Below are 24,942 nucleotides of genomic sequence, written 5' to 3'. Positions count from 1 at the left end.
ACTGCAGCCTACCAGGCTCCTCCGTCCATGGAGTTTCCAGGCAAGAGTACTGGAGTGGGGTGCCATGGCCTTCTCTGATATAAACATAGTGATTCACAATTTTAAAGGTTGTACCTTATTTATAGTTATTATAAAATATTGGCTGTATTACTCATGTTGTACAATATATCCTTGTAGCTTATTATATATATAATACTTTCTACCTGTTAATCCACTGTCTCTATCTTTCTCCTCTCTGCTTCCCTCACCCCACTGACAATCACTAGTTTATTCTCTATATCTGTGAGTTTGTTTCTTTCTTGTTATATTCAATAGTTGGTTTCACTTTTTAAAAATCCATATATAAGTGATGTCATACAGTATTTGGACCCTCTGAGTCCATTCGTGTTACAAATGGCCAAATTTCATTTTTTATGGCTAAGTAGTATGTCATTGTATACATATACATGACATCTTCCTTGTCTATTCATCTGCTTCTGTATCTTGATGATGGTAAATAATGCTGCTGTGAACAGTGGGGTGCATGTACCTTTTCAAATTAGTGTTTTTGTATTTTTTAGATATATACCCATAAGTAGAACTGCTACATCATATGGTAGTTCTATTGATGTTTTGAGAAACTGCCATACTCTTTTCCACAGTGGCTGCACCAATTTGCATTCCTACCCAACAGCGTATGAAGGTTCCCTTTTCTTCACATCTTTTCCAACATGTGTTATTTGTGGTCTTTTTGATGATTGCTATTCTGACAGGTGTGAGGTGATATGGTACTGTGCCTTTAACTTTCATTTATTTGATAAGTAACAATGTAAACCATCTTTCATTTGCCTGTTGGCCATCTTTATGTCTCTGAAAAAGTGTCAATTAGGACTTCTGACCTTATTAATAAAGTTGACTGCATTGTTTTGATGCTGACTTGTATGAGTTGTTCATATATTTTGAGTATCAAGCCATTTTTGTCTTATCATTGGCAAATATTTTGTCCCATTCAGTAGGTTTCCTTTTTTGTTTGCTAATACTTTCTTTTACAGGACAGTCTTGGTTTATATTTATTATTCTGGCATCCTGTCTGCCTTGGGCTTTTTTTTTTTCTTTCCAGATTTATCATTTTTAAATGAATTGTTATTATTAGTAATTAAGGTAAACTGGATAGATTTGATGAGATTTCATTTGTATTTCTGCTTTAAGCTATGGTTTCATCCAGTTTGAGTCATCATCTTATAGTGTGTGAGATATATGACCATGAATTATGTCCTCATGTTAGCCAGTTATTACATCTGAAAAATGAGCAGCAATTACTCATTTCTCTCTTTCCATCTTCTTATGAATGAAACAATGAGCACTTCCTTTAAAAACAACATGCTGATAAAATCTTGTGTGCTGTAAGGGGGGCAGTTTGGGAGAGCTAACTTTCTCTGAAATGGGAGGAGTGGAAAGTGTAGCTTCTCCTGGCCACGTAGTTTACAAGCATGGTGGCATCAGCAGAGCTGTAGGTTTTGAAGCCAGTGCTTGATCTTCGAAAAGTCCATGGATAGGAGTGACCTTTGATTAATTGATGTAGTAGCTTAAACAATATTCTAGGTCTTGATTTCTCTCTGATCTTATCTTAACTTTGTTTCCAGCGAGTAGGAACAATTACCCTCAGACTCTCTTTATGGTAGCAAGATGGCAATAGCTCCTAAATTTCTAGTTCAGAAGAAAAAAAGAGCTAGGTCTTATAATACTTCCAAATTTTCTGACACTCATTCAATAGACAGGTCTGGACACTCATCATTCAATATGTTGTTTGATTCCACTTATGCATGCTACTCTTCTGAAAGAATCCAGGGGCAAGTTCCCATGGAGACTTTAAAACTGACCTCAAATAACATCTAGAAGGAGAATGGATATAAAGTAGCAAATAAAAGTATCTGTGACTCTGAGACCCTGGAAGGTACTATATACTCTAGATATTCTATAATTATGTTTCACTGTTTTCTCCAATAGATAAGGCTGATTGTATAGGTATGCTCCCCAAAATCTGCTTACAAAAGCACTTTTAATCTTTCTGAAAACAGGTCAAAATTTTAAAACAGCTTAATTCAAGATCTAAAACCAGCCTTATCATATTCATCAGATTTAACAACCAGCTTCCCATAATACCTTCACAGTATTTCCAGACCTTATTTTTGATTTAAAATAACAGTGCAAACAATGCCCATTTGGAAAAAAAAAAAAAAAAGAAAAGAGTATTGTGGCTTTTCTGCAAACTATTTGACCTTTCTTTAAAAAATTTTGGCATATTTTATCATCTATTAAATAAATATTACATACTGAGATGAGACTCTGTTAAAAGATTGAAAGTGAAGTGAAAATATTGCTCAGTCATGTCCAGCTCTTTGTGACCCCGTCAACTGTAGCCTGCCAGGCTCCTCTGACTGTTGAATTCTCCAGGAAAGCATACTGGAGTGGGTAACCATTCCCTTCTTCAGGGAATTTCCCCTACCCAATGATCAAACTCATGTCTCTTGCATTGACAGGCAGATTCTTTACTATTTGAGCACCAAGGAAGCCTGTTAAAAGATTAAATAGGGGTAATTAGTTGGAAAAAAGGGGAAAGAAAAATACAAAATTATAAAGTAATCTTATTTTACCCAAGAATGCCAAACACTAAATTTAAAAAACTGTAAAAAAAATGTATTACCTATAATGTTTTTGCTCTTCTGGAGAGAGATTCAGCTGAGAATGATAACCTCAGGAGGGTGGTCTATTGACCCCTAAGTCAAGGCCTGACTTCAAGTTAGAGAAAACAGTACAGAATAAGCCGTCTGCCTGGTAACAATGGGAGAACGCTACGAGTTTTCCTTCCATGGCTTCCTTTTTATGTACTTTTAAAAATCTTTGGAGAAACATTTTACAGTTCTGCTCCCTGTAAAAGTGATGTTTGAATATATTCTACAAAAGTTGCAAAGCTGATAACTCATAAAATATTCCTGAGGTTGGCAAGTTTCACAAGATGAAAGGTTCACACAGCTCTAACAAGTAACTAAAAAGGAGACTGGAGTAGTGTGCACCAGCACAGCAGTTTAAAGTCTCAAGCTGGATACCGGACTGCAGTTTGAATCTTTATTGTGATGCCAAGAAGATAAATAACATACCCAACATGCTTATCCATTGTTGGTGTGTTTAAACATAATTGACCTTACTACAAAATAATTAAAATACGGATTAAAACATCCCTGTTTTTTTCTCCTATTTTTCTCAGAAGATGAAAATTCTACAATGAAAAAGATTTTCACATTTATATTTAGCTCATTTTGCTTTAGCTTGAAAAACAGGTCTCTAGTTTCTGCCAGGGCTTGTAACCAAGGAGAATGATTACCACATGCAGGTGTCACTGATTGGTTGAAATCGAAAGCTGCACAGATTGGCTTGGAGGCCTGAACTGATCTCTCTATCCTCTAATCTCCATTTACTTCTGCCAAATGCCATTAGAAAGCAGTCAGATCCGTTTTGACTGACGGCATAGCTAACTAGTATGATTGGTGTTTGTGGGGGAAATATATCTACCTTATATACATATAAATTAGACGACTAGTAAAAGACTATTTATAAACATATTTTACCCATCTTCCGTTGGCCTGATGTTGAGAATTCTGCTTTCTATTCTTAATTTGCCAAACTACTTTGCAGTAGTATCTGAGGTAAGGAAAGAAGATATATATAAACAAATGACAGCAACCACAGAAACCCTCTTATCTAATGAATAGACATTAAGATTTATGACATAAGGCTGTAAAATACTTTCAAATAATTATAAGGCGTTGCAGATAATATATAAAAGTTTTATTAACTGGACTGTATCTTCATTTATAGAACAAATAGAAGCTCTCTTAATATGTCTTCACATAAATAATCTTTGAGACTAATTGAAGGTTTCAGTTCCCTTTTGAAGATGCACTGACTGAATAACTGTGGCTATTAAACGTCTCCCTCTGTTGTTCCTCACCAGCTGCATTACTTAGTTCATCTAATAAGACCATTCTTAGATGTTGTGGACAAGGCCTTAGGATGTCTTTTATGTAAAATTTGGAACACAAATCAGCAAACTAAGTTTGAAGGAAGGCTTTGTCCTTACCTCATAACGTGTCTGTATATGTTTTAACTTGAAATAAGATTTTAAGACATGTGTACACTTTTTATTTGTTTATGGTTCCTACTTTAACCTACTTTTTCAATTAACTTACCAGATAACTGTTCCAGTCACGTAATATAAGATGGCTCTAAAACTACATAATATAGAAATATTATGAATGCAACAAAAAATATAGAACTTTTCACACATAATATAGTGATGACACTGAAAATGTTTTATCTGAGGATATTTTAAGCCTATATCTTCATTTCTTCTAATTCAGAATTCTTTTAACTTAGAAACTAAATATAAAGAAAATTTCAAATGCAAATACTAAGAGCATAGGGGAGATTAACCTTATGTTTGCCAAGTTTTTAGAGGCAGATTAAAACTTCTACCTAAACTGCCCATTGTATCAAATGATATTATTCTCTCCAGAATTTGATTAACAAAAATTTTACTATTAAAAATGAATTCCATTGTTTCGTAAGACTTTCTTTCACAAATGAAGACTAATCAGAACTTCAGGTTGGTGAACAAATGAAAGTACTGGGACAGGTTGTGTGCCCAGAGGGAATGGAAGTTCCATACCCGCCTCCCCAGCCTTCTCCTGTGCTTTCTTCTTTTTGTCTGGTCTTGAGCTATATTCTTTAAAATAGCCTAGGAAATAGTTTTTCAGATGCTGCATACTTGGCAAGGCATGTCAGTTTGATGTGGATGTCCCCAAAGAGACCTCAGCTCTCACTGCTAATAGGCTCTGTGGCTCTGGTTTCCAGTTCATTGTGTATGGATGTCAGGAAACGTGTGTAAAAATAGCTGAAGTTGTCTTATGTGAAGGGGCCAAAAGCATGGCTCCCTACTGTGTCAGAAATGTGTGTATTATAACCAAGTTGGGATCAGATTTCAAGCTGGAAGTTTCTTTGTGAGCAGCATTAACAGGGCTACATGTCCAAGTCCCCATAGGAATTGCTGCAGAGAATTTTGCTGCAAAACATAAAATAAGTAGAGAAGAATTTAAAAAACACCCTGCAGTCACAGCAGAGATGAAAAGCTGCTAATGATGCTCGCTACTTTAATAATGAGATGATATCAGTTTAGGTAAAGACAAGGACAGGAGCAAGTAATGAGTAATGCCAAGTAATGATCAGGCTTAATACCAATAAGCCTGGTGCAGTTAATTATTTAACTTCCTCCAGTTTTAAGGAAGAAAGGACCATCACTGTAAGGAATGTATCAGAAATATCTGATCCTTTCATAGATAGTGAAGATGCTGTCAAAAATAATAACTTCACACTGGCAAGAACTGTGGGCTATTTTGTACCTAGATGTGATTTCTCTGTTGTAGATATTGATCTTGTCCCTGCCTCCAGTGGGGCACTAAAGAAAAGAAGACCAAGTCTTAAGGACATGGATTTGGTGGAAGTGAATGGAGATTTTGCTCCCCAGTACTTGGCAGTTGAAAAGAGCTTGGATTTCAACCCAAGTAAAACCAAGGTAAATGGAAGCGTCATTACTTGAAATCAGCCATTGGCAGGATCTGGATCAAGAATTATTGCACACACAGTTCATGAATTAAGATGTGGAGGTGGAGAATATGCAGGGGAATCAGCTTACATTGAAGGTGGCCAGTACATCACACTCAGTATTTGGAACTCAGCCTGAAGAAACCAAGGAGCTCACAATAGGGCATAGTTACTTTACTTGGCTTGTTGTTGTTCAGTCACTCAATTGTGTCTGACTGTTTGTGACCCCATGGACTGCAGCACATCAGGCTTCTCTGTCCTTCACTATCTCCCAGAGTGTGCTCAAGCTTGTGTTCATCTAGTCGATGATGCCATCCAACCATCTCATCCTCTGCTGTCCTCTTCTCCTCTTGTCTTCAATCTTTACCAGCATCAGAATCTTTTCCAATGAGTCAGCTCTTTCACATTGAGTGACCAAAGTATTGGAGCTTAAGCTTCAGCATCAGTCTTTCCAATGAACATTCAGGATTGATTTCCTTTAGGATTGACTGGTTTGATCTCCTTAAAGTCCAAGGAACTCTCAAAAGTCTTCTCCAGCACCACAGTTTGAAAGCTTCAGTTTTTTGATGCTCAGCCATCTTTATGGTTCAACTCTCACATTCATACATGGCTACTGGAAAAACCATAGCTTTGACTATATGGACCTTGATGACAAACTGATGTCTCTGCTTCTTAATATGCTGTCTAGGTTCATCAATGGAGATGGCAATGGCATCCCACTCGAGTGCTCTTGCCTGGAAAATCCCATGGATGGAGGAGCCTGGTAGTCTGCAGTCCATGAGGTCACAAAGAGTCAGACATGACTGAGCAACTTCACTTTCATTTTTCACTTTCATGCATTGGAGAAGGAAATGGCAACCCATTCCAGTATTCTTGCCTGGAGAATCCCAGGGACGGGGAAGCCTGGTGGGCTGCTGTCTATGGGATCACACAGAGTAGGACACGACTGAGGCGACTTAGCAGCAGCAGCAGGTTTATCATAGCTTTAAATTCCAAGAAGCAAGCATCTTTTAGTTTCATGGCTTCAAAAAGCAATTTCATTTAATTACTTGACTAGGCTACATTAAAACAAGGGAACTTCAGAGCAGCTGCTAAAACTCGTTATGCCCTGCCACTGAAACAGTGAGTGAGTGTGATCCAGGGTGACGAGGTAAAGATGTATTCATCATGACTATGAGCTCAGGCCAGCAATAAATTTCCTCAAATTTGCACCAAATATGTATTTCTGAACTGAATTTTTATATAGAAGGCCCTAAAAGAAATCATATCCTGGACCATAACCACCACACATGCTTTAGATCATATGATGGCAAGGAAATTGAATAAATGTAATTTCAAAAAACAAATAGATGAATGAACCCATTAATATATGCCTTTCTGAGGAAATCTTAAATTTTCTTAAGATTTTTTTACATTTTATACTTTGCAATGGAATCGTCGATTAACATTCTTTAAGAGAAACGAGTGAGAAAGAACAACTCCTGACATGCAGGATGTGACCTGATACTCTCAACCAGGCCTTGATGCTACTTCAGGCTGGCCTGACACTCACAGCTAGGTCTTTAGGTCTCCTGCTGAAAATAAACTTTTTTCACAGAACCTCAAAATAAGATGACCATTCTGTGATTTTATGAATTAAAGACAAAACTGTTCCTTCAGCATTGCTGATCATAGACAGAGCACTGCCCAACCCAGAACTTCACAAATATAACCCTTCCCCAGTTAACATGAGCAACTGCTCTTTCTTAAATATACAGGGTTAGCCTCACTCTAGTCTATCTTTGCCAGAGATAAGATTTTTCAGATATCCTATCATAGAATTGCTTTCAACTCCTGATAGTATACAATCCAGTGCAATGTCCTGCTTCCTTAAACTATCTCCAAGCAACTCAGCCAAAGCCTAAATTGCATAATTGGCTTCTTTTTAATACCCACCATGATGGTATTAATTTTACATGTCAGCTTGACGAGGCTGGGGGATTCCCAGCTAGCTGGTGAAACATTATTTCTGGATGTGTCTGTGTGGCTGTTTCTGGAAGAGACTGGCATTTGAATTGGTGAACTGAATAAAGCAGATGACCCTTCCCAGTGTGAGAGGGCATTAGCCAATCTTTTGAGGGCCCTGAACAGAACAAAAAAAGCAGAGGATGCATTTTTTCTCTTTCTCCTTGAGCTAGGACATCTTCTCTAGTTCTCAGTCATCAAGGCTCCCAGCTTCTCAGATGTTTGTACTTGGACTTACACCACTGACTCTCTGATTCTCCAGCTTACAGATGGTAGATTGCAGGATGTCTTAGCCTCAAAAATTGCATGATCCAGTTGCTAAAATAAATATCTCCCTTTTTCTCTCCCTCTCTCTCGTTGTCCATCTGAAAGTAGAGTGTCCTTATGAAAACTTGTGTAAGTTGAAATGGCCTAAAACAAAGAAGTGATTGTTTTCCTAAAAGTGAAAATTCTCTTTGGATTTCTTTTGGTTCGTTAAAACAGGTACTAATGTAGGTCTTTCATAAAACAAAGTGGCATAAAACAAATATTAGAAAGCCAAGGGATACCTTTATATATGGGCATCCCAGGTAGCACTGGCACTTGTGGAAAAGAATCCACCTGCCAGTGCAGGAGACATAAGAGATGTGTGTTCGATACCTGGGTTAGGAAGATCCCCTGGAGGAGGGTATGGCAACCCACAGCAGTATTCTTGCCTGGAAAATCCCCATAGACAGAGGAACCTGGCAAACTACAGTCCATAGGGTCGCACAGAGTCGGACACAACTGAAGCAACTTAGCATGCATGCACGCGTTTGTATATATGTAGTCTTTTAGTTTTGTTTCTCTGGAGCACTCTAATACATCTTCTTACCCAGACACCTCACATTTCTCCATATGACCTTAAATGCTACAAACAAGAATAAACCCATGTGCCAGGAGCCAGCGTGACGAATTCCACCTGTGACAAGGTCATGCAGCAGAGCTCTGATGGCAAGGCTAATCAGACCTCAGGTTTTCCCCCTGGAATTTCCTGAGGATCCACCCCTAAAAAATAAGAATCTGCCTGCTTTTCCACTCTTCTAATATTCTCTGGAGAAAGTCAAGTCAGGGCTTTAGTCTTCTGCATTTGAAAGGGATGTTTCAGTTAAACTCCTCTGATAGCTCTCTAGCTTGCCTAACAGGTCCCCCCACCCCCCACCCCGACCTCTTACAGCTTGTGAATTGCTTACAGCCCCCAACCGCAGAGGCACAAAGCTTAAAGCATCTTAAAGATACAGAGCCTTTTCTAAAGAGTTAAAAATCATATTGGTAGAGGGTTTTCACTGTTGACTCAATGACTGCTGCCAGGGCTCCTTATTCTTTATCTTTTAGGCACCTGGGAGGATGTTAATCAATGTAAATGGGATATGGAAAAAGATATATAGTAGTTTTGATGTTAGCAACACTAGACATTTGAGTTAATTACTTTTCTTTTGTTATAAATCACTGTACTCCTTTTACTTGTTATAAGTTGCTGTATCTTTGCTATGTAAAAATGTAACTTTATTTAGTACTTTCTGAGAGTGGCACCAGACTTTGGGAAGATCAACACAAATAAGTCTTCTGGTTAACAAACCCTTATCAGAAAAAAGGCTGTAAAATGTTAATTGGCCCTTTTTGGCCAGAAGATGATGTAAATCACCTAAGACTTGTGTTTACAATTAGGTATACAGAGAGAAAAGCCTGGTTTTGATAAGAGTCTGGACTGCTAACGCTGCATAACTTTGTGTTACCCATTGATCTCTATGTATAATCAAAAAGTACAAAAGGCCTTCTGAATAATAGAGGATGGGGCCAGTCACTGGACTGCTTTTCCTCGTGTCTCCTCTCTAATTTCTGGCTGAATTCCCATCTGGGGCGTGGAGGCTCACCATGTCTACTTACTTGTCCCAGCTTTTAAGATCTACCTGAGGGGGAGCCCAAGACGGGGCACCCCCCGATATTCAAGAGGATGTCAGTGGCCTAACGTAGATAGTGCAAGCTCCTTGTCTGGAACTTTATTGGCTTCCCATGTAAACCAAGGTATTTAGCCTTCTACTTAATTTTCCTATTACACTATTTCTCCCTAATCTAATTTTATATTTCTATATTAATAAATAAATAAGTTCTCATCACCAACACTGTCCCCACTTTGAATTCCCTAGATCCACCAGGGCTGGACCCCAGCACCCAGGGCTGTTCCTGGTGGTCTTTGGAATTAAGGCTCTAACACAGAGAACAGAAAATAGATTGCATATGTTTAAAGACTTGAGAATGGGGCATATACTACCTAAATCCTAGAGGAATGCAACACAAGAAGATGGATATAATAGATAACAAAGATCAAATTTTTCTGCTCCCAGATTTTCACATAGCCCCACGCTAGAGACTATTGTGACTTATTGACTAAATTATCCAATTCAATAAAAGTATTGTGCATAGGTACAGGAAAGCTGTTTCTGTATGCTCTGTTTAAATTACAATTAAGTTTGCAGCTGGAAGTCTCCAAAACACAATGGAAGCCTCTCAGGGATGGTTATTTGACTTGTCCTATTTTTTAATTCTTTAGCAACATCACCTTATAGCAACAGCTGTTCAGAGTGATGGGACTAGTATGAATCTTTCTCCTACTGCTGGCAAGTTGGAAAGCTGTAAAATATTTTCAGTTCATTTCAGGTTCAGGTATCCCTAGGAGCAATTGTCTTCATGCAATAGAAGAGAAGGTACTAAGACTGTAAAACAGAGACTGAGAAACTAAATGCAAACTGCTGTTGGTTGGAAATTCCAACTGAGACTTTATTGCCAAACACCAGACATTAGAAGATCAGTAGCTAAATTAGCCAGAGTAAACATCCTGAGGTGAAAAATCAGCGCCAGCTCATTGAACTAATAAGACACACATGGGTTGGCAGTAGGGCTGAGGAAAGACCTAAATAAATATGGACAAATGCAGTATCTGTTTCTGTATTGAAGGACATGATTTGATAAAAATAAATCAGAAAAATAAATTCATCTGGAAAGATGTAGATGGGAACTTTTGAAAGGTTTATGTTCTTAAATGCAGCCACCTTGGAAGGAAAGTTGTGACAAACCTAGACAGCATGTTAAAAAGCAGAGACATTACATTGCCAACAAAGGCCCGTCTAGTCAAGGCTGTTTCTTCCAGTGGTCATGTATGGATATGAGAGTGGACTGTGAAGAAAGCTGAGCGGCAAAAAATTGATGCTTTTGAACTGTGGTGTTGGGGGAGACTCTTGAGAGTCCCTTGACTGCGAGGGGATCCAACCAGTCCATTCTAAAGGAAATCCAGTCCTGGGTGTTCATTGGAAGGACTGATGCTGAAGCTGAAACTCCAATACTTTGGCCACCTCATGCGAAGAGTTGACTCATTGGAAAAGACTCTGATGCTGGGGGGGATTAGGGGCAGGAGGAGAAGGGGACAACAGAGGATGAGATGGCTGGATGGCATCACTGACTCAATGGACATGAGTTTGAGTGAACTCCAGGAGTTGTTAGTGGACAGGGAGGCCTGGGGTAGTGCGATTCATGGGGTCGCAGAGTCGGACATGACTGAGAGACTGAACTGAACTGGACTGGCCCAGGTGGCACTAGTAGTAAAGAACCACCTGCTAATGCAGGATACATAAAATATATGGATTTGATCCCTGGGTCCAGAAGATCTCCTGGAGGAGGGCATGGCAATCCACTTCAGTATTCTTGCCTGGAGAATCCCCATGGACAAAGGAGCCTGGAAGGCTACTGTCCATGGGCTCAAAAAGAGTCAGAAAAGACTGAGTGACTAACACTTTTACTCTCATATTAAGATTATATATTATGCATGTAATTTGAGTGCTAATATAAGAACCTTGTGATAATCATTAAAAATAATCTTAATTTAATAGCCATAGATGGAAAGTGTAGATCTTCCATGGGATTTTTATTTAAAATGAGTATTTATTAATATTTATTTCCCTTTATCCTTTTTCCCTTCTCTTCAGTGTACATATTGCCCTAAATTCCCAAACAGTTTTAATATTTTAGTTATTAAAAACATACTGAAAATTGCAAAAAACATATCTTTACACCTGATGACTTTCCCCAAACTTTACTAAGGCTGTAAAAAAGAGATTCAGGAACTAAATACAAACTGCTATTGGTTGGAATCTCCAGCTGAGACTTTAGCCAGCAGTCAGATCAAAATATAGAACTATCAAAATATAAAACTATTACCACAGTTCCCCATCTGGTGATTTTAATATCCATAATCCAATTATGTCTTTTTACAGAATGCCACCCTTGACTGAATCCAAAATGAAAAACTATAATGATCAAAATAATTTTATTATTATTTCTAGTAGTATGTAACTGTTCACTGATCATGCATGAATATAAGGCTTCGTTGTTGTTGTTCGGTCACTAAGTCATGTCCAACTCTGTGACCACATGGAATGCAGCATGCCAGACTTTCCTGTCCTCCACTGTCACCTAGAATTTGTTCAAGTTCATGTCCATTGAGTCAGTGATGCTATCTAATCATCTCATCCTATGCCACCTCCTTCTCCTTTTAGATTCAATCGTTCCCAGCATCAGTCTTTTCAAATGAGTCAGCACTTCACATCAGGTTGCCAAAATATTGGAGTTTCAGCTTCAGCATCAGTCCTTCCAATGAATATTCAGGGTTGATTTCCTTTGGTATTGACTGGTTTGATCTCCTTGAAGTCCAAGGGACTCTCAAGAGTCTTCTCCAGCACAATTTGATAAACAACGTACATTTTCTTGTTGGTTGTGTTGTTCTAGGTCACATCAGTCATGTCCAACTCTTTGCAACCCCGTGGACTGTAGCCAGCCAGTGTCCACTGTCCATGGGATTCTTCAGGCAAGAAAACTGGAGTGGATTGGCGTGCCCTTCTCCATTCCTGTTGAATGTTGTTGTTCAGTTGCTCAGTCACGTTCGACACTTGGTGACCCTATGGACACATGCCAGACTTCCCAGTCCTTCACTATCTCCTGGAGCTTGCTCAGATGTCTGTCCATTAAGTCAGTAATGCTATCTAACCATCTCATCCTCTGTCACCCCCTTCTCCTCCTGCCCTCAGTCTTTCCCAGCATCAAGGTCTTTTCTAATAAATCAGCTCTTCTTATCAGATGGCCAAAGCATTGGAGCTTCAGCTTCAGCACCAATCCTTCCAATGAATATTCAGGGTTGATTTCCTTTGGGACTGACTGGTTTGATCTCCTTGCAGTTCAAGGGACTCTCAAGAGTCTTCTCCAGCACAATTTGCAAACATCAATTCTCTGGCACTCAGATATTTTTTATGGTCCAGTTCTCACTTCCATACATGGCTACTGGGAAAAAACATAGCTTTGACTATACGGACCTTTTTCAGCAAAGTGATGTCTTTGCTTTTTAATCTGCTGTCTAGGTTTGTTATAGCTTTCCTTCCAAGGAACAAGTGTCTTCTAATTTCAAGGCTGCTATCTAATTTCATCATCTGCAGTGATTTTGGAGCCCAAGAAAAGAAATTCTGTCACTGCTTCTACTTTTTCCCCTTCATGTTACATGTGGAATAGTTTAAATTCATTGCCTATAGTTTTGAATAACAAATAGTTAAACCAGTTTTTAAAAAATTAAAATACAAATGCTAGGAATTTTAGTTATCTTATAAATTATCTTATCCCCTTCACAGAGAAGACTTTCTGTAATGTGGATGATAAATTGATGAATTAATAAGAATCAAGAAATTTAGAAAATAAGGAATTAATTGACTAGATAAATTATAAAATTCTGAAGCTTTTTACTGTAGCAAAAAGTGAAGGAAAATTATGTCCAAGTAGCTGATTTAATGAGATTCTGGGAGACAAAAGAATTAGTCTCAAGTTCTGCCTTAGTAGATAGTGATTATCATTAATGAAAAAAATATAGATGAAGGAATGACTAATGGTATATATGTATACTTCATTGCAGAATAAAATTCTCCTTCATTCTTTCACAACTTATTTATTTTTACTTGTTTATATATATATATATATAAACTATCATGACAGTTACATTGCAAAATCCTTCACAATTAAAGTCTCTTACCAGGAAATGTGTTTGAGACCCAAATGTAGACTCTGAGTCATCAAAGTATTCAAGGATTTGTTTCTCACAAACACGCATATTTAAAGTTGCTTTGCCTTTCAACCATTTATATATTTTAACTCCTAATGAGTCATTTAAATTTTCTCAAATGTGGCTATTTCAACCTTTTTTCTATTGACAATTATATTTATACTATACTGTAATGACTCAGTTGCTTCCTGGATATCTAGAACTCAGTACTTTTAGATAACTTTTATTCTCCTCATCATAACTGCCTGTATTTCATTTTCTTTTATTATCTCTAATTTTCTTCCATTATGCTTCACATATTGGCCTCTTTTTCCTCTACTGTTTCTAGTCATTAGTGGTCATAGAAAGGCACTTTTTAAGATCCCTTGTTATATAGTTTCCATTAAATATTCATTTCATTTGCTATTCAGGACAATTTCTTTCTTTTTGATTAGAATAAATTTCATTGAAGTTCATCTCTATCAAAATTACATAAGCTGGAATGGTATTTGTTTGTCATATATCATATCTCTGTAACCTGGCATAGTTCTTCAGCCTTTGTCTTTCCTGAATTGATTTTTTTTTTAAAGAAGATCAGTTAGTTTGTTGAATGTTCTTCAATATCTATTTATCTGATGTGAGTTTTTTCATATCAAATTCACTACACACATTTGTGGCAGAATGCTCTGAGTGATTTTCTTACCTTGAGTCTCAATAAATGAAATCATAATTGATTGTGGTTTGTTTCAGTATCAGTGATATTAAATTTGGTCACGTGGTTAAGGTGATGTTTAAAGGTTTCTTCACTGTAAATTTACTATATTTTACTATGTGGTCAATTTAGAAACTAGTTGAGATAGTTTGAAGCTATTTAAAAATCTTTATACTCATCAAACTTTTAGTCACCAGTATTATCAGCCATTGATGATTTTCTAATTATATATGTATATATTTTATGATATATACAGTTATTATTACATCTTATTATGAATATTAATCATATTATATATTATTATAATCATACATTATATATACAATATATGATGCTTTGCTGCTAAGTCGCTTCAGTCGTGTCCAACTCTGTGCGATCCCATAGATGGCAGCCCACCAGGCTCCCTCATCCCTGGGATTCTCCAGGCAAGAATACTGGAGTGGGTTGCCATTTCTTCTCCAGTGCCTGAAAGTGAAAAGGGAAAGAGAAGTCGTTCAGTCGTGTCTGACTCTTAGCGACCCCATGGACTGCAGCCTTCCAGGCTCCTCCACCCATGGGATTTTCCAGGCAAGAGTACTGGAGTGAGGTGTCATTGCCTTCTCCGGATGAAGCCAGCAGGAGGGGCTAGTTAGAATGGAACTAGCCTAGGCAGGAGTGGCTTTATGCCTGTTGGGTTAAGACTCAAGGGGTGCAGGAGGAGATATCTTGCTGTGTGCATGTGACAGAGGAAAGATTGGGACTGATCGGTTTTCTGGTGGTAGGAAGCTTGTTCCATGAGTAGGAGGAGAAGAACTGAGTCATTATAAAAATGCAGTCAGCAGATGGTATTGTTTTGGAGGAATTGGAGACTCTTAGGAGGTCTTTAGAGCTGTAGAAGTGACCTTGTTGAGTCATTCTTGGGGGAGTCAGTATCTTGAAAAAATTGATATGAGGAGGGAAATGTCTGGAACTTGGTCTGGAGGGTCAGTGTCTTTGCGAGTTGATGTTTCTCAGGGGTCAATATTTGGGAAGATGAGTGTCTATGTGTTAGTATCTGAGTGGTAAGTGTCTCTGGGGGCATCAGTATTGGGGAGGCAGTGTCTCCGGGTGGGGGGAAATTAGTTTGACTGGTGTCTGCGGTGAGGCAGTGGATCTTAGGGGAGACAGAACAGGAACGTGTTCACTTACACAGGCTTCCTGCTGGATCTTGGCAAGCAGGTGCTTGGCAGGCACCAGGAAGTCCAGTGTGTATCTCAGCACATCCTCCCGATAAGTCCTCTCCACCACCTGGAACACTTGGCCCAACAGTGTGGGGGCTGTTGCCTCGAAAGGTGGGCAAAGGGCCGCTAGAGTACTCTGCACACAGTCCTCTACTGGCTCAGGCTCCATGGCTCGGCTTGAGGCCGTGTCCGATGCTGGGGCCGGCTGGTGGGGCCAGGCGTGCCGCCGCATCCCTCCCTCTGCTCAAGTCTCGCCGGGTCTGGCTAGGGGACAGCTCTGGCAGCGGTGGCGGCTCGGCCCGCTCAGGCCCCACCAGGGAGGGTCGAGACGGCCGATATTATGCTTTATTATAATATATATACATATATGAGCTAGCTCTTAGAAAGGAGAGCACTTTCTTTGCATTATTTGTTTAAGTCAGTATGGTTTTGGTTTCATAAATTATTACTTTACTTAGTAAATTAAAACAAATTCTCCATTTATTTGCTATTATTTTATCCCATTCTGAAAGCTGTCTTTTCACCTTGCTTATATTTTCCTTTGTCGTGCAAACGCTTTAATTTTAATTAGGCTCCATTTGTTTATTTAAGCTTTTATTTCCAATATTCTGGGAGGTGAGTCATAGAGGATTCCGCTGTGATTTATGTCCGAGAGTGTTTTGCCTATGTTCTCCTCTAGGAGTTTTATAGTTTCTGGTCTTACATTTAGATATTTAATCCATTTTGAGTTTATTTTTGTGTATTGTGTTAGAAAGTGATCTAGTTTCACTATTTTACAAGTGGTTGACCATTTTTCCCACCCCCACTTGTTAAAGAAATTGTCTTTTTTCCCCTGTATATTCTTGCCTCCTTTGTCAAAGATAAGGTGTCCATAGGTGTGTGGATTTATCTCTGGGCTTTCTATTTTGTTCCATTGATCTATATTTCTGTCTTTGTGCCAGTACCATACTGTCTTGATGACTGTGGCTTTGTAGTAGAGCCTGAAGTCAGGCAGGTTGATTCCTCCAGTTCCATTCTTCTTTCTCAAGATTGCTTTGGCTATTCGAGGTTTTTTTGTATTTCCATACAAACTGTGAAGTTATTTGTTCTAGCTCTGTGAAAAATATCACTGGTAGCTTGATAGGGATTGCATTGAATCTATAGATTGCTTTGGGTAGTATTCTCATTTTCACTATATTGATTCTTTTGATCCATGAATGTGGTATATTTCTCCATCTATTACTGTCCTCTTTGATTTCTTTCACCAGTTTTTACAGTTTTCTATATATAGGTCTTTAGTTTCTTTAGGCAGATTTATTCCTAAGTATTTTATTCTTTTCATTGCAATGGAAAAGTATACATTTGAATCAGTTCTAACGAGGTGGATGAAACTGGAGCCTATTATACAGAGCGAAGTAAGCCAGAAAGAAAAGCACCAATACAGTATACTAATGCATGTATATGGAATTTAGAAAGATTGTAATGATAGCTCTGTATGTGAGACAGCAAAAGAGACACAGATGTATAGAACAGTCTTTTGGACTCTGTGGGAGAGGGAGAGGGTGTGATGATTTGGGGGAATGGCATTGAAACATGTATAATATCATATGAAAAGAATCGCCAGTCCAGGTTCGATGCATGATGCAGGATGCTTGGGGCTGGTGCACTGGGATAACCCAGAGGGATGGTATGGGGAGGGAGGAGGGAGGGAGGTTCAGGATGGGGAACATGTGTACACTCGTGGTGGATTCATGTTGATGTATGGCAAAACTAATACAAAGTTGTAAAGTAATTAGCCTCCAATTAAAATAAATAAATTTATATTAAAAAGTAAAGAAATTGGATTAATCTTGGTTTATATATTAATATAAAATGCACATAAAGTTAAGCATTCAGGAAAATCTGTTATAAAGTAAAAGCAATATTTAAGATAATATTTGTGGAAGGCCAGTACTGTTATTTTTATATCTGTGCCTTTTTACTTGAATGTAAAGGATTTAATGATTTATGTTGTCTAATCAGTTGTGCCATAATATAATACTAATACCATCCTGGGAAATTTCTGTTTTATATAAAAATATATAAGCTTCCAAAACTTCAAATATTAATCTACTAAAAGTGACCTGAAAGGTGGTTCTGGTAGCTAAAAAGCAAAAAATTTGAGAATTTTGGATTAAAACCTTACTCTAACAAATTCTTTCTGCTAAGATTTTTAATGGGAAAAATAATAATAAAAATAAAGATATACAGGGATATAGGTTATCTGTAACTAATGATGGGACACTTTAAAGTAAATGACTCCTTAGTTCTAAGATAACACTTGACAGTTTCCTCCTTTCCATTGCCCTGCTTTTCAGTGAGGTGAAACCACTGGAACCACAAGATGAATTGAAAATTTCAGTTGCCAGGGAAACCTCTACTAGGTGTGGTCCTCATGTTGGTCTCCCATTTTTTCCCAGAGCAGCAATCCCTTAATACTGGGGAGGAAAAAAATCAGAACTAAAATGGATTTATAAAATAGGAATATATTTCATATAAAATATCAGCATCCTAAATCAATCTATTACTATTTTATAGTCTCTAGTTATATGTAGTGAAATTGTTATTAAAAGGAAAAATTGGATCTTTTTATCTTTATGTATATTATTTAGCTTTATTGTTGCCCTCAAGGCTTCCATTACTGTGTCATGTCTAAAATGTATGAAGTCTAAATTGACAGAGAACTATGATGATTTCTACATGTTTTTATTTTAATGCCTTACTGTGCCAATGCATTATCTATAATGGTTCCTCCACATTACTTTTAACTTATTCCCAGAAAAAAAATGAACACCTACATAGTTTGTTTAAAAGCATTTTTTTCCATGGGATTAAAAAGATTGCCATTTTTCTATACTGACTTGAAGTGAAGATGAATGAAAATGAGAGCTATTTTCTTCTTTCAAATATGGCCTTTCAAGTTTTCAGTGACCTTTGTTTGAGACTATGGCCAGCTAAAAATGTTATTACTACTTTGGCTTTCAGAAGAAAAAACTCAAAACAGCAATTTCTCATGGTGATTCCCTTTTTTGGAAGACTGATCATTTAAACCATCATGCTGTTTGACATACTTTGCAGAAGTCTGATATTACTTCTATCAAAGCCTAACTTGGGAATTACCTTTTAATTGTTTTTAATCCTGTAACTTTTGAAAGAATGAAATAAAGCCATTCTTCCCATCATGATGAATGCACTCTCTACACCTAAAAAGGTTGTTCTTTTTAATATCCCAATTGACTAAATCTGGATTTGAGACTACCAAGGAACTACATGTATACTTGGATAGCAATGTGTTAGCCACTGATAGAATTGCTTTCCCTGAACTGGACTTCAGCATTTACCATTGGTTTTTGTTTTGGACATTAAAGGGAACAATCATAAGAAACTTGTTAGCTTTCATTTTGTGTAAATGTCATTGAGGACATCAGACAATGTGTGGAACAACTTCCTCTTTATCAAAGAACACATTTCTTTCTTGCCTGTGCATCAGTAAAGGTATATCTCTTAGAACACTAGGTCCCCTTTCTCCCTGCCTCCCTAATCTTATAGAGGATATGTCTCTGAATTTTATGCTGATTGCTTTGACCACCAGAAATTTAGCCAACATTTTGGTACATCTCTGTATCTATTTAGGACTTTACAGTAGGCATTTCTGAGTGTTAATCTTAACCATGAAGATATTATTTCTTTTCTCATGATTTCCTTTTCTTTTCTAAACTATTTTTGGTAGGCATTTTAAATATTAAACACAATTAGTAACAAAGGGCATTTAAAAAGATGTTTTACCTTTTGGCATATAACCAAAGCTCCAGTGCTTTCTCTGCAATTAATGACTGCTTGAAATAATGTTTACTTATTTAAACATTTGCTCCTATCACAAATGGGATGAAAAGAGGGTGGGGTACTGATGGTGAACTATTCAAGCCTTGACTAGACTCTTCAACTTTACAATTTCTTAATCTTCTTACACTTTAGTGGGTATCTTTATCTTAGTGGTTTCAGTATTCTTAAGCTATGCTTTTTAATGTTCCTACAAGTACCTCTAAATTTCTTGTTGAGTAGTTAAAACATGAGGTTTCAAATAATAACCTGCCAAAATTTTAATTAAGGCAAACAAACTAATTGGATATGGTAATTGTGAGCCTCTAAGAGTGTTGCATCTCTGTGTCCAGGGGCAGGAACTGTATACTATTGATGGTAACACAGAACCATTTATGGAATGCATTTTTATCACATGTTATTTCAACCCATTTTTTTAATGCATGGGAAGAGCCTCATAAAAATCTCTAAATAAACATATGATTAGTTGCGAATGTAAAATGAGGCCAAGTGCAGAAAATTAAGGCATTGAGAAGGTGCTGACATTTATTGAATATTTACTATATGCCAGACACTGACTTCGGAGAAGGTGATGGCACCCCACTCCAGTACTCTTGCCTGGAAAATCCCATGGATGGAGGAGCCTGGTGGGCTGCAGTCCATGAGGTCTCTAGGAGTCGAACACGACTGAGTGACTTCACTTTCACTTTTCACTTTCATGAATTGGAGAAGGAAATGGCAACCCACTCCAGTGTTCTTGCCTGGAGAATCCCAGGGATGGGGGAGCCTGGTGGGCTGCTGTCTATGGGGTCACACAGAGTTGGACATGTCTGAAGCAGCAGCAGCAGACACTGATTTATCATATTTGAACTTTTAAAAATATTATTTTAATCTTTGAAAAGCAATAAAATATTGTGATACCCCTGTTATATTCTATGTTTTAATAGATGTAAAATTTATTTGTGGGAAAATAGAAAGATCTATAAAGTGGTACTTTTAGGAAAGAGCTGAAGCTTAGAGCAGACAATGCCCTTATTCTTATTATTCTACTGTGAGAATGATAGAACTTAAAACTTTCCATGTAGACTTCTTGGAAACTCAAAACTTTGATCGATGTTCAAGTCAATAATTTTACCTCAGTTTTTGTATTTTGTACAATCCATAATCTTTATAATTCTTTCTGTTCTTTTCATCTTTTTTTAATTTAAATTTTATTTTTTTACTTTACAATACTGTATTGGTTTTGCCATACATTGACATGAATGTACCACAGGTGTACATGAGTTCCCAGCCCTAAACCCCCCTCCCATCACTCTCCCCATATTATCTCTCTGGGTCATCCCAGTGCACCAACCCCAAGCATCCTGTCTCCTGTATCGAACCTAGACTAGCAATTCATTTCTTACATGATAGTATACATGTTTCAATGCCATTCTCCCAAATCATCCCACCCTCTCCCTCTCCCACAGAGGCCAAAAGTCTGTTCTTTACATCTGTGTCTCTTGCTGTCTCACATATAGGGTTATCATTACCATCTTCCTAAATTCCATATATATGCGTTAATATACTGTATTGGTGTTTTTCTTTCTGGCTTACTTCACTCTGTATAATCAGCTCCAGTTTCATCCACCTCATTAGAACTGATTCAAATGTATTCTTTTCAATGGCTGAGTAATACTCCATTGTGTATATGTACCACAGCTTTCTTATCCATTCATCTGCTGATGGACATCTAGGTTGCTTCCATGTCCTGGCTATTATAAACAGTGCTGCGATGAACATTGGGGTACACGTATCTCTTTCAGTTCTGGTTTCCTCAGTGTGTATGCCCAGCAATGGAATTGCTGGGTCATAAGGCAGTTCTATTTATAGTTTTTTAAGGAATCTCCACACTGTTCTCCATAGTGGCTGTACTAGTTTGCATTCCCACCAACAGTGTAAGAGGGTTCCCTTTTCTCCACACCCTCTCCAGCATTTATTGCTTGTGGACTTTTGGATCACAGCCATTCTGACTGGTGTGAAATGGTACCTCATTATGGTCTTGATTTGCATTTCTCTGATAATGAGTGATGTTGAGCATCTTTTCATGTGTTTGTTAGCCATCCGTATGTCTTCTTTGGAGAAATGTCTATTTAGTTCTTTGGCCCATTTTTTGATTTGGTCATTTATTTTTCTGGACTTGTGCTGCAAGGAGTTGCTTGTATATTTTTGAGATTAGTTGTTTGTCAGTTGCTTCATTTGCTATTATTTTCTCCCATTCCTAAGGCTGTCTTTTCACCTTACTTATAGTTTCCTTTGTTGTGCAGAAGCTTTTAATTTTAATTAGATAACATTTTTTATTTTTGCTTTTATTTCCAATATTCTGGGAGGTGGGTCATACAGGATTCTGCTGTGATTTATGTCGGAGAGTGTTTTGCCTATGTTCTCCTCTAGGAGTTTTATAGTTTCTGGTCTTACATTTAGATCTTTAATCCATTTTGAGTTTATTTTTGTGAATGGTGTTAGAAAGTGTTCTAGTTTCATTAGCACAGTTGGTAAAGGATCCACCTGCAATGAAGGAGACCATGGTTCAATTCCTGGGTTGGAAGATCCCTTGGAGAAGGGAAAGGCTACCTACTCCAATATTCTGCCCTGGAGAATTCCATGGACTATATAGTCCATGGGGTCACAAAGAGCCAGACATGACTGAGTGACATTCTCTTCTTTTCATCTTTTTTAAAAAACCAAACCCATGCTAGTCATTGAGATTGAGAGGAAGGCAAACTAATTATAAAACTTGTATTTTACTTGCTATTTATTTATGTTTTTAGGTTTTATATGAAAAATAATGATATGGGGGAATATCAGTAGCTCTGGATAAGGAATATCATTACTATTAAATTGGAACTGGATACTCTGTTTTCCAATCTTGTTACTTTTGTTGCTTCAAGCATTCAAGATACACCTTGACTTCCTGTCTTCCATATGCAAAAAGGGTTCATGAAAAAATAGCTTTTCTATGGCTAAAAATTGTGGATTTCTTTTCCAAACTGGAAGAGGATTAATAAACTTAATTGAAAAGACATATGAACATATATGGTTTGACTAGGAGCCAAAAGTCTAAATTAATCAATTTAATGCAGAACCGCAGTAGTCATACCCTGCATACATCATGACTTAGAGTTTTTATCACTTTTAGTAACTTGCATGCTGCATGCTAAGTCACTTCAGTTGTGTCCAATTCTGTGCGACCCTGTGGACTGTAGCCTGCTGGTACCTCCGTCCATGGGTTTCTCTGACTGGAGTGGGTTGCCATGCCCTCCACCTGGGGATCTTCCTGACCCAGGGATCAGACCCGAGTCTCTTATGTCTCCTGCATTGGTAGTCAGGTTCTTTACTGCTAGCTCCACCTGGGAAGTCCATTAGTAACTGATACGAAATATCACCCTTAAAGATACATTGTACATGCTGTTACCCTAGTGTCCTACCCCAATCCTTATCTCTGGATTGTCTTTTCCTCACCCCTTCCACATTTGCCTCAAATATGACTGTTTTATGAAGGCCTATATTGATTATTTTAATTAACACTCTTCCACAACCATCATCTGGTTTATGCAGCCCTATCATTTCTATTACATTTATTACTTTCTAAGGTAATATTTTGTTGCTACTCTATCTCTCCGTTAAGAAGTAAGGTCCATGGACTGATTTGTTCATTAATTTATTGTGAAGACTTTGCCTGACATAAGTAGGTATTCACAAAATATTTGCCATTGAGCTAATAATATTTATGAGGAGTGGGATTAAAAATAATGCAGACAATAAAGTCTATGGTAAGAAGATATTTTTTGGATGAGAATTTAAACTGGCCAGTTTGATAAGAGGTAGAAAGTGAAAGAGGAGAGTGAAAAAGTTGGCTTAAAGCTTAACATTCAGAAAACGAAGATCATGGCATCCGGTCCCATCACTTCATGGGAAATAAATGGGGAAACAGTAGAAACAGTGTCAGACTTTATTTTTTTGGGGCTCGCTCCAAAATCACTGCAGATGGTGACTGCAGATGCTGACTGGAAGGAAAGTTGTGACCAACCTAGATAGTATATTCAAAAGCAGAGACATTACTTTGCCGACTAAGGTCCATCTAGTCAAGGCTATGGTTTTTCCTGTGGTCATGTATGGATGTGAGAGTTGGACTGTGAAGAAGGCTGAGCGCCGGAGAATTGATGCTTTTGAACTGTGGTGTTGGAGAAGACTCTTGAGAGTCCCTTGGACTGCAAGGAGATCCAACCAGTCCATTCTGAAGGAGATCAGCCCTGGGATTTCTTTGGAAGGAGTGATGCTAAAGCTGAAGCTCCAGTACTTTGGCCACCTCATGGGAAGAGTTGACTTATTGGAAAAGACTCGGATGCTGGGAGGGATTGGGGGCAGGAGGAGAAGGGGACGACAGAGGATGAGATGGCTGGATGGCATCACAGACTCAATGGATGTGAGTCTGAGTGAACTCCGGGAGTTGGTGATGGACAGTGAGGCCTGGCGTGCTGTGATTCATGGGGTCGCAAAGAGTCGGACACGACTGAGGAACTGAACTGAACTGAACTGAGAGAGTATGATGAATAGTGAAAAGCAACTCTGTGTATGGATAAAACTGTTATTGTAAAAACTACAAATAAAAATGATTTGGAATTGAAATTATGATATATTAAAGTAAAAGAGCTAATGAATAACTCAAGATATTGTTTTCAATTTTTTATTTAACTTTATTTTGGTGATGGCCAAATTTGACCAGTGGGTATATATGTCAGGAAGTTACATAAATATAAAACAGAAGGTAGGAAACACTTCTTGGTTTTATTGGCTATAATTTAGACCTGTTGTTACTTATTATTAGCTCAGTTAGCCATGCATTGACTTATACCATTAAATAACTTGTGGAGTGTTATAGTACTTTACTGATCATCCAGGCAACATATAATCTAGACCTCCTCTGAGTTAACATAGTTATACCCTCTTGTCAATCATTGAGCCACTTTGTAAAAATGTATATGCATAATTTGTAGAACTGAAGGTCCTTATGGTCTCTTCTGTGTGGAAATAATGTTTGTATTCCTCAGTTGGCCTACACGTATGTCATCAAGAAATATTTGTTAAGCAGACAGATATAAACTATCTTCCAAGGACAGGTATTATACTCATGAAGAATAAGACCACATTTTCTTTTTGAAAGAGGAAGCTTTTCCAGCAAGTCTTAATAACAAAATTTTGAGAGGCTATCATATCAACAATAATCTTATTAAGATCAAGAAGATAATGAAAGCAAAATAGCTTAGTGATAAGCATTTTTAAATTATTGTTATCTCTTTGAGTCTGACTCTAAGTTATGATAATGAAATCCAAAACACTTTTGTTGTGTCTCATTTTATAAATATGAAAATACTTATAATAATAGTGAGAAGATGATTCTAATACTTGGATAATTGATATTA

The 24,942-nt window shown here is 37.7% G+C and overlaps 1 pseudogene; it reads left to right on the top strand.

Moving 5' to 3' along the window:
* The first annotated feature begins 1,469 nt into the window (after nt 1–1,469).
* Nucleotides 1,470–5,776, top strand: LOC114113144 (3-ketoacyl-CoA thiolase, mitochondrial-like; annotated as a pseudogene).
* Nucleotides 5,777–24,942: the final 19,166 nt, after the last annotated feature.

This window comes from Ovis aries, chromosome 2 (assembly GCF_016772045.2).
Source record: "Ovis aries strain OAR_USU_Benz2616 breed Rambouillet chromosome 2, ARS-UI_Ramb_v3.0, whole genome shotgun sequence".
In the NCBI taxonomy this organism is placed as follows: Eukaryota; Metazoa; Chordata; class Mammalia; order Artiodactyla; family Bovidae; genus Ovis; species Ovis aries.
The sequence above is the reverse complement of the archived record's forward strand: the minus strand, read 5'-3'. Positions and strand labels throughout refer to the sequence as shown.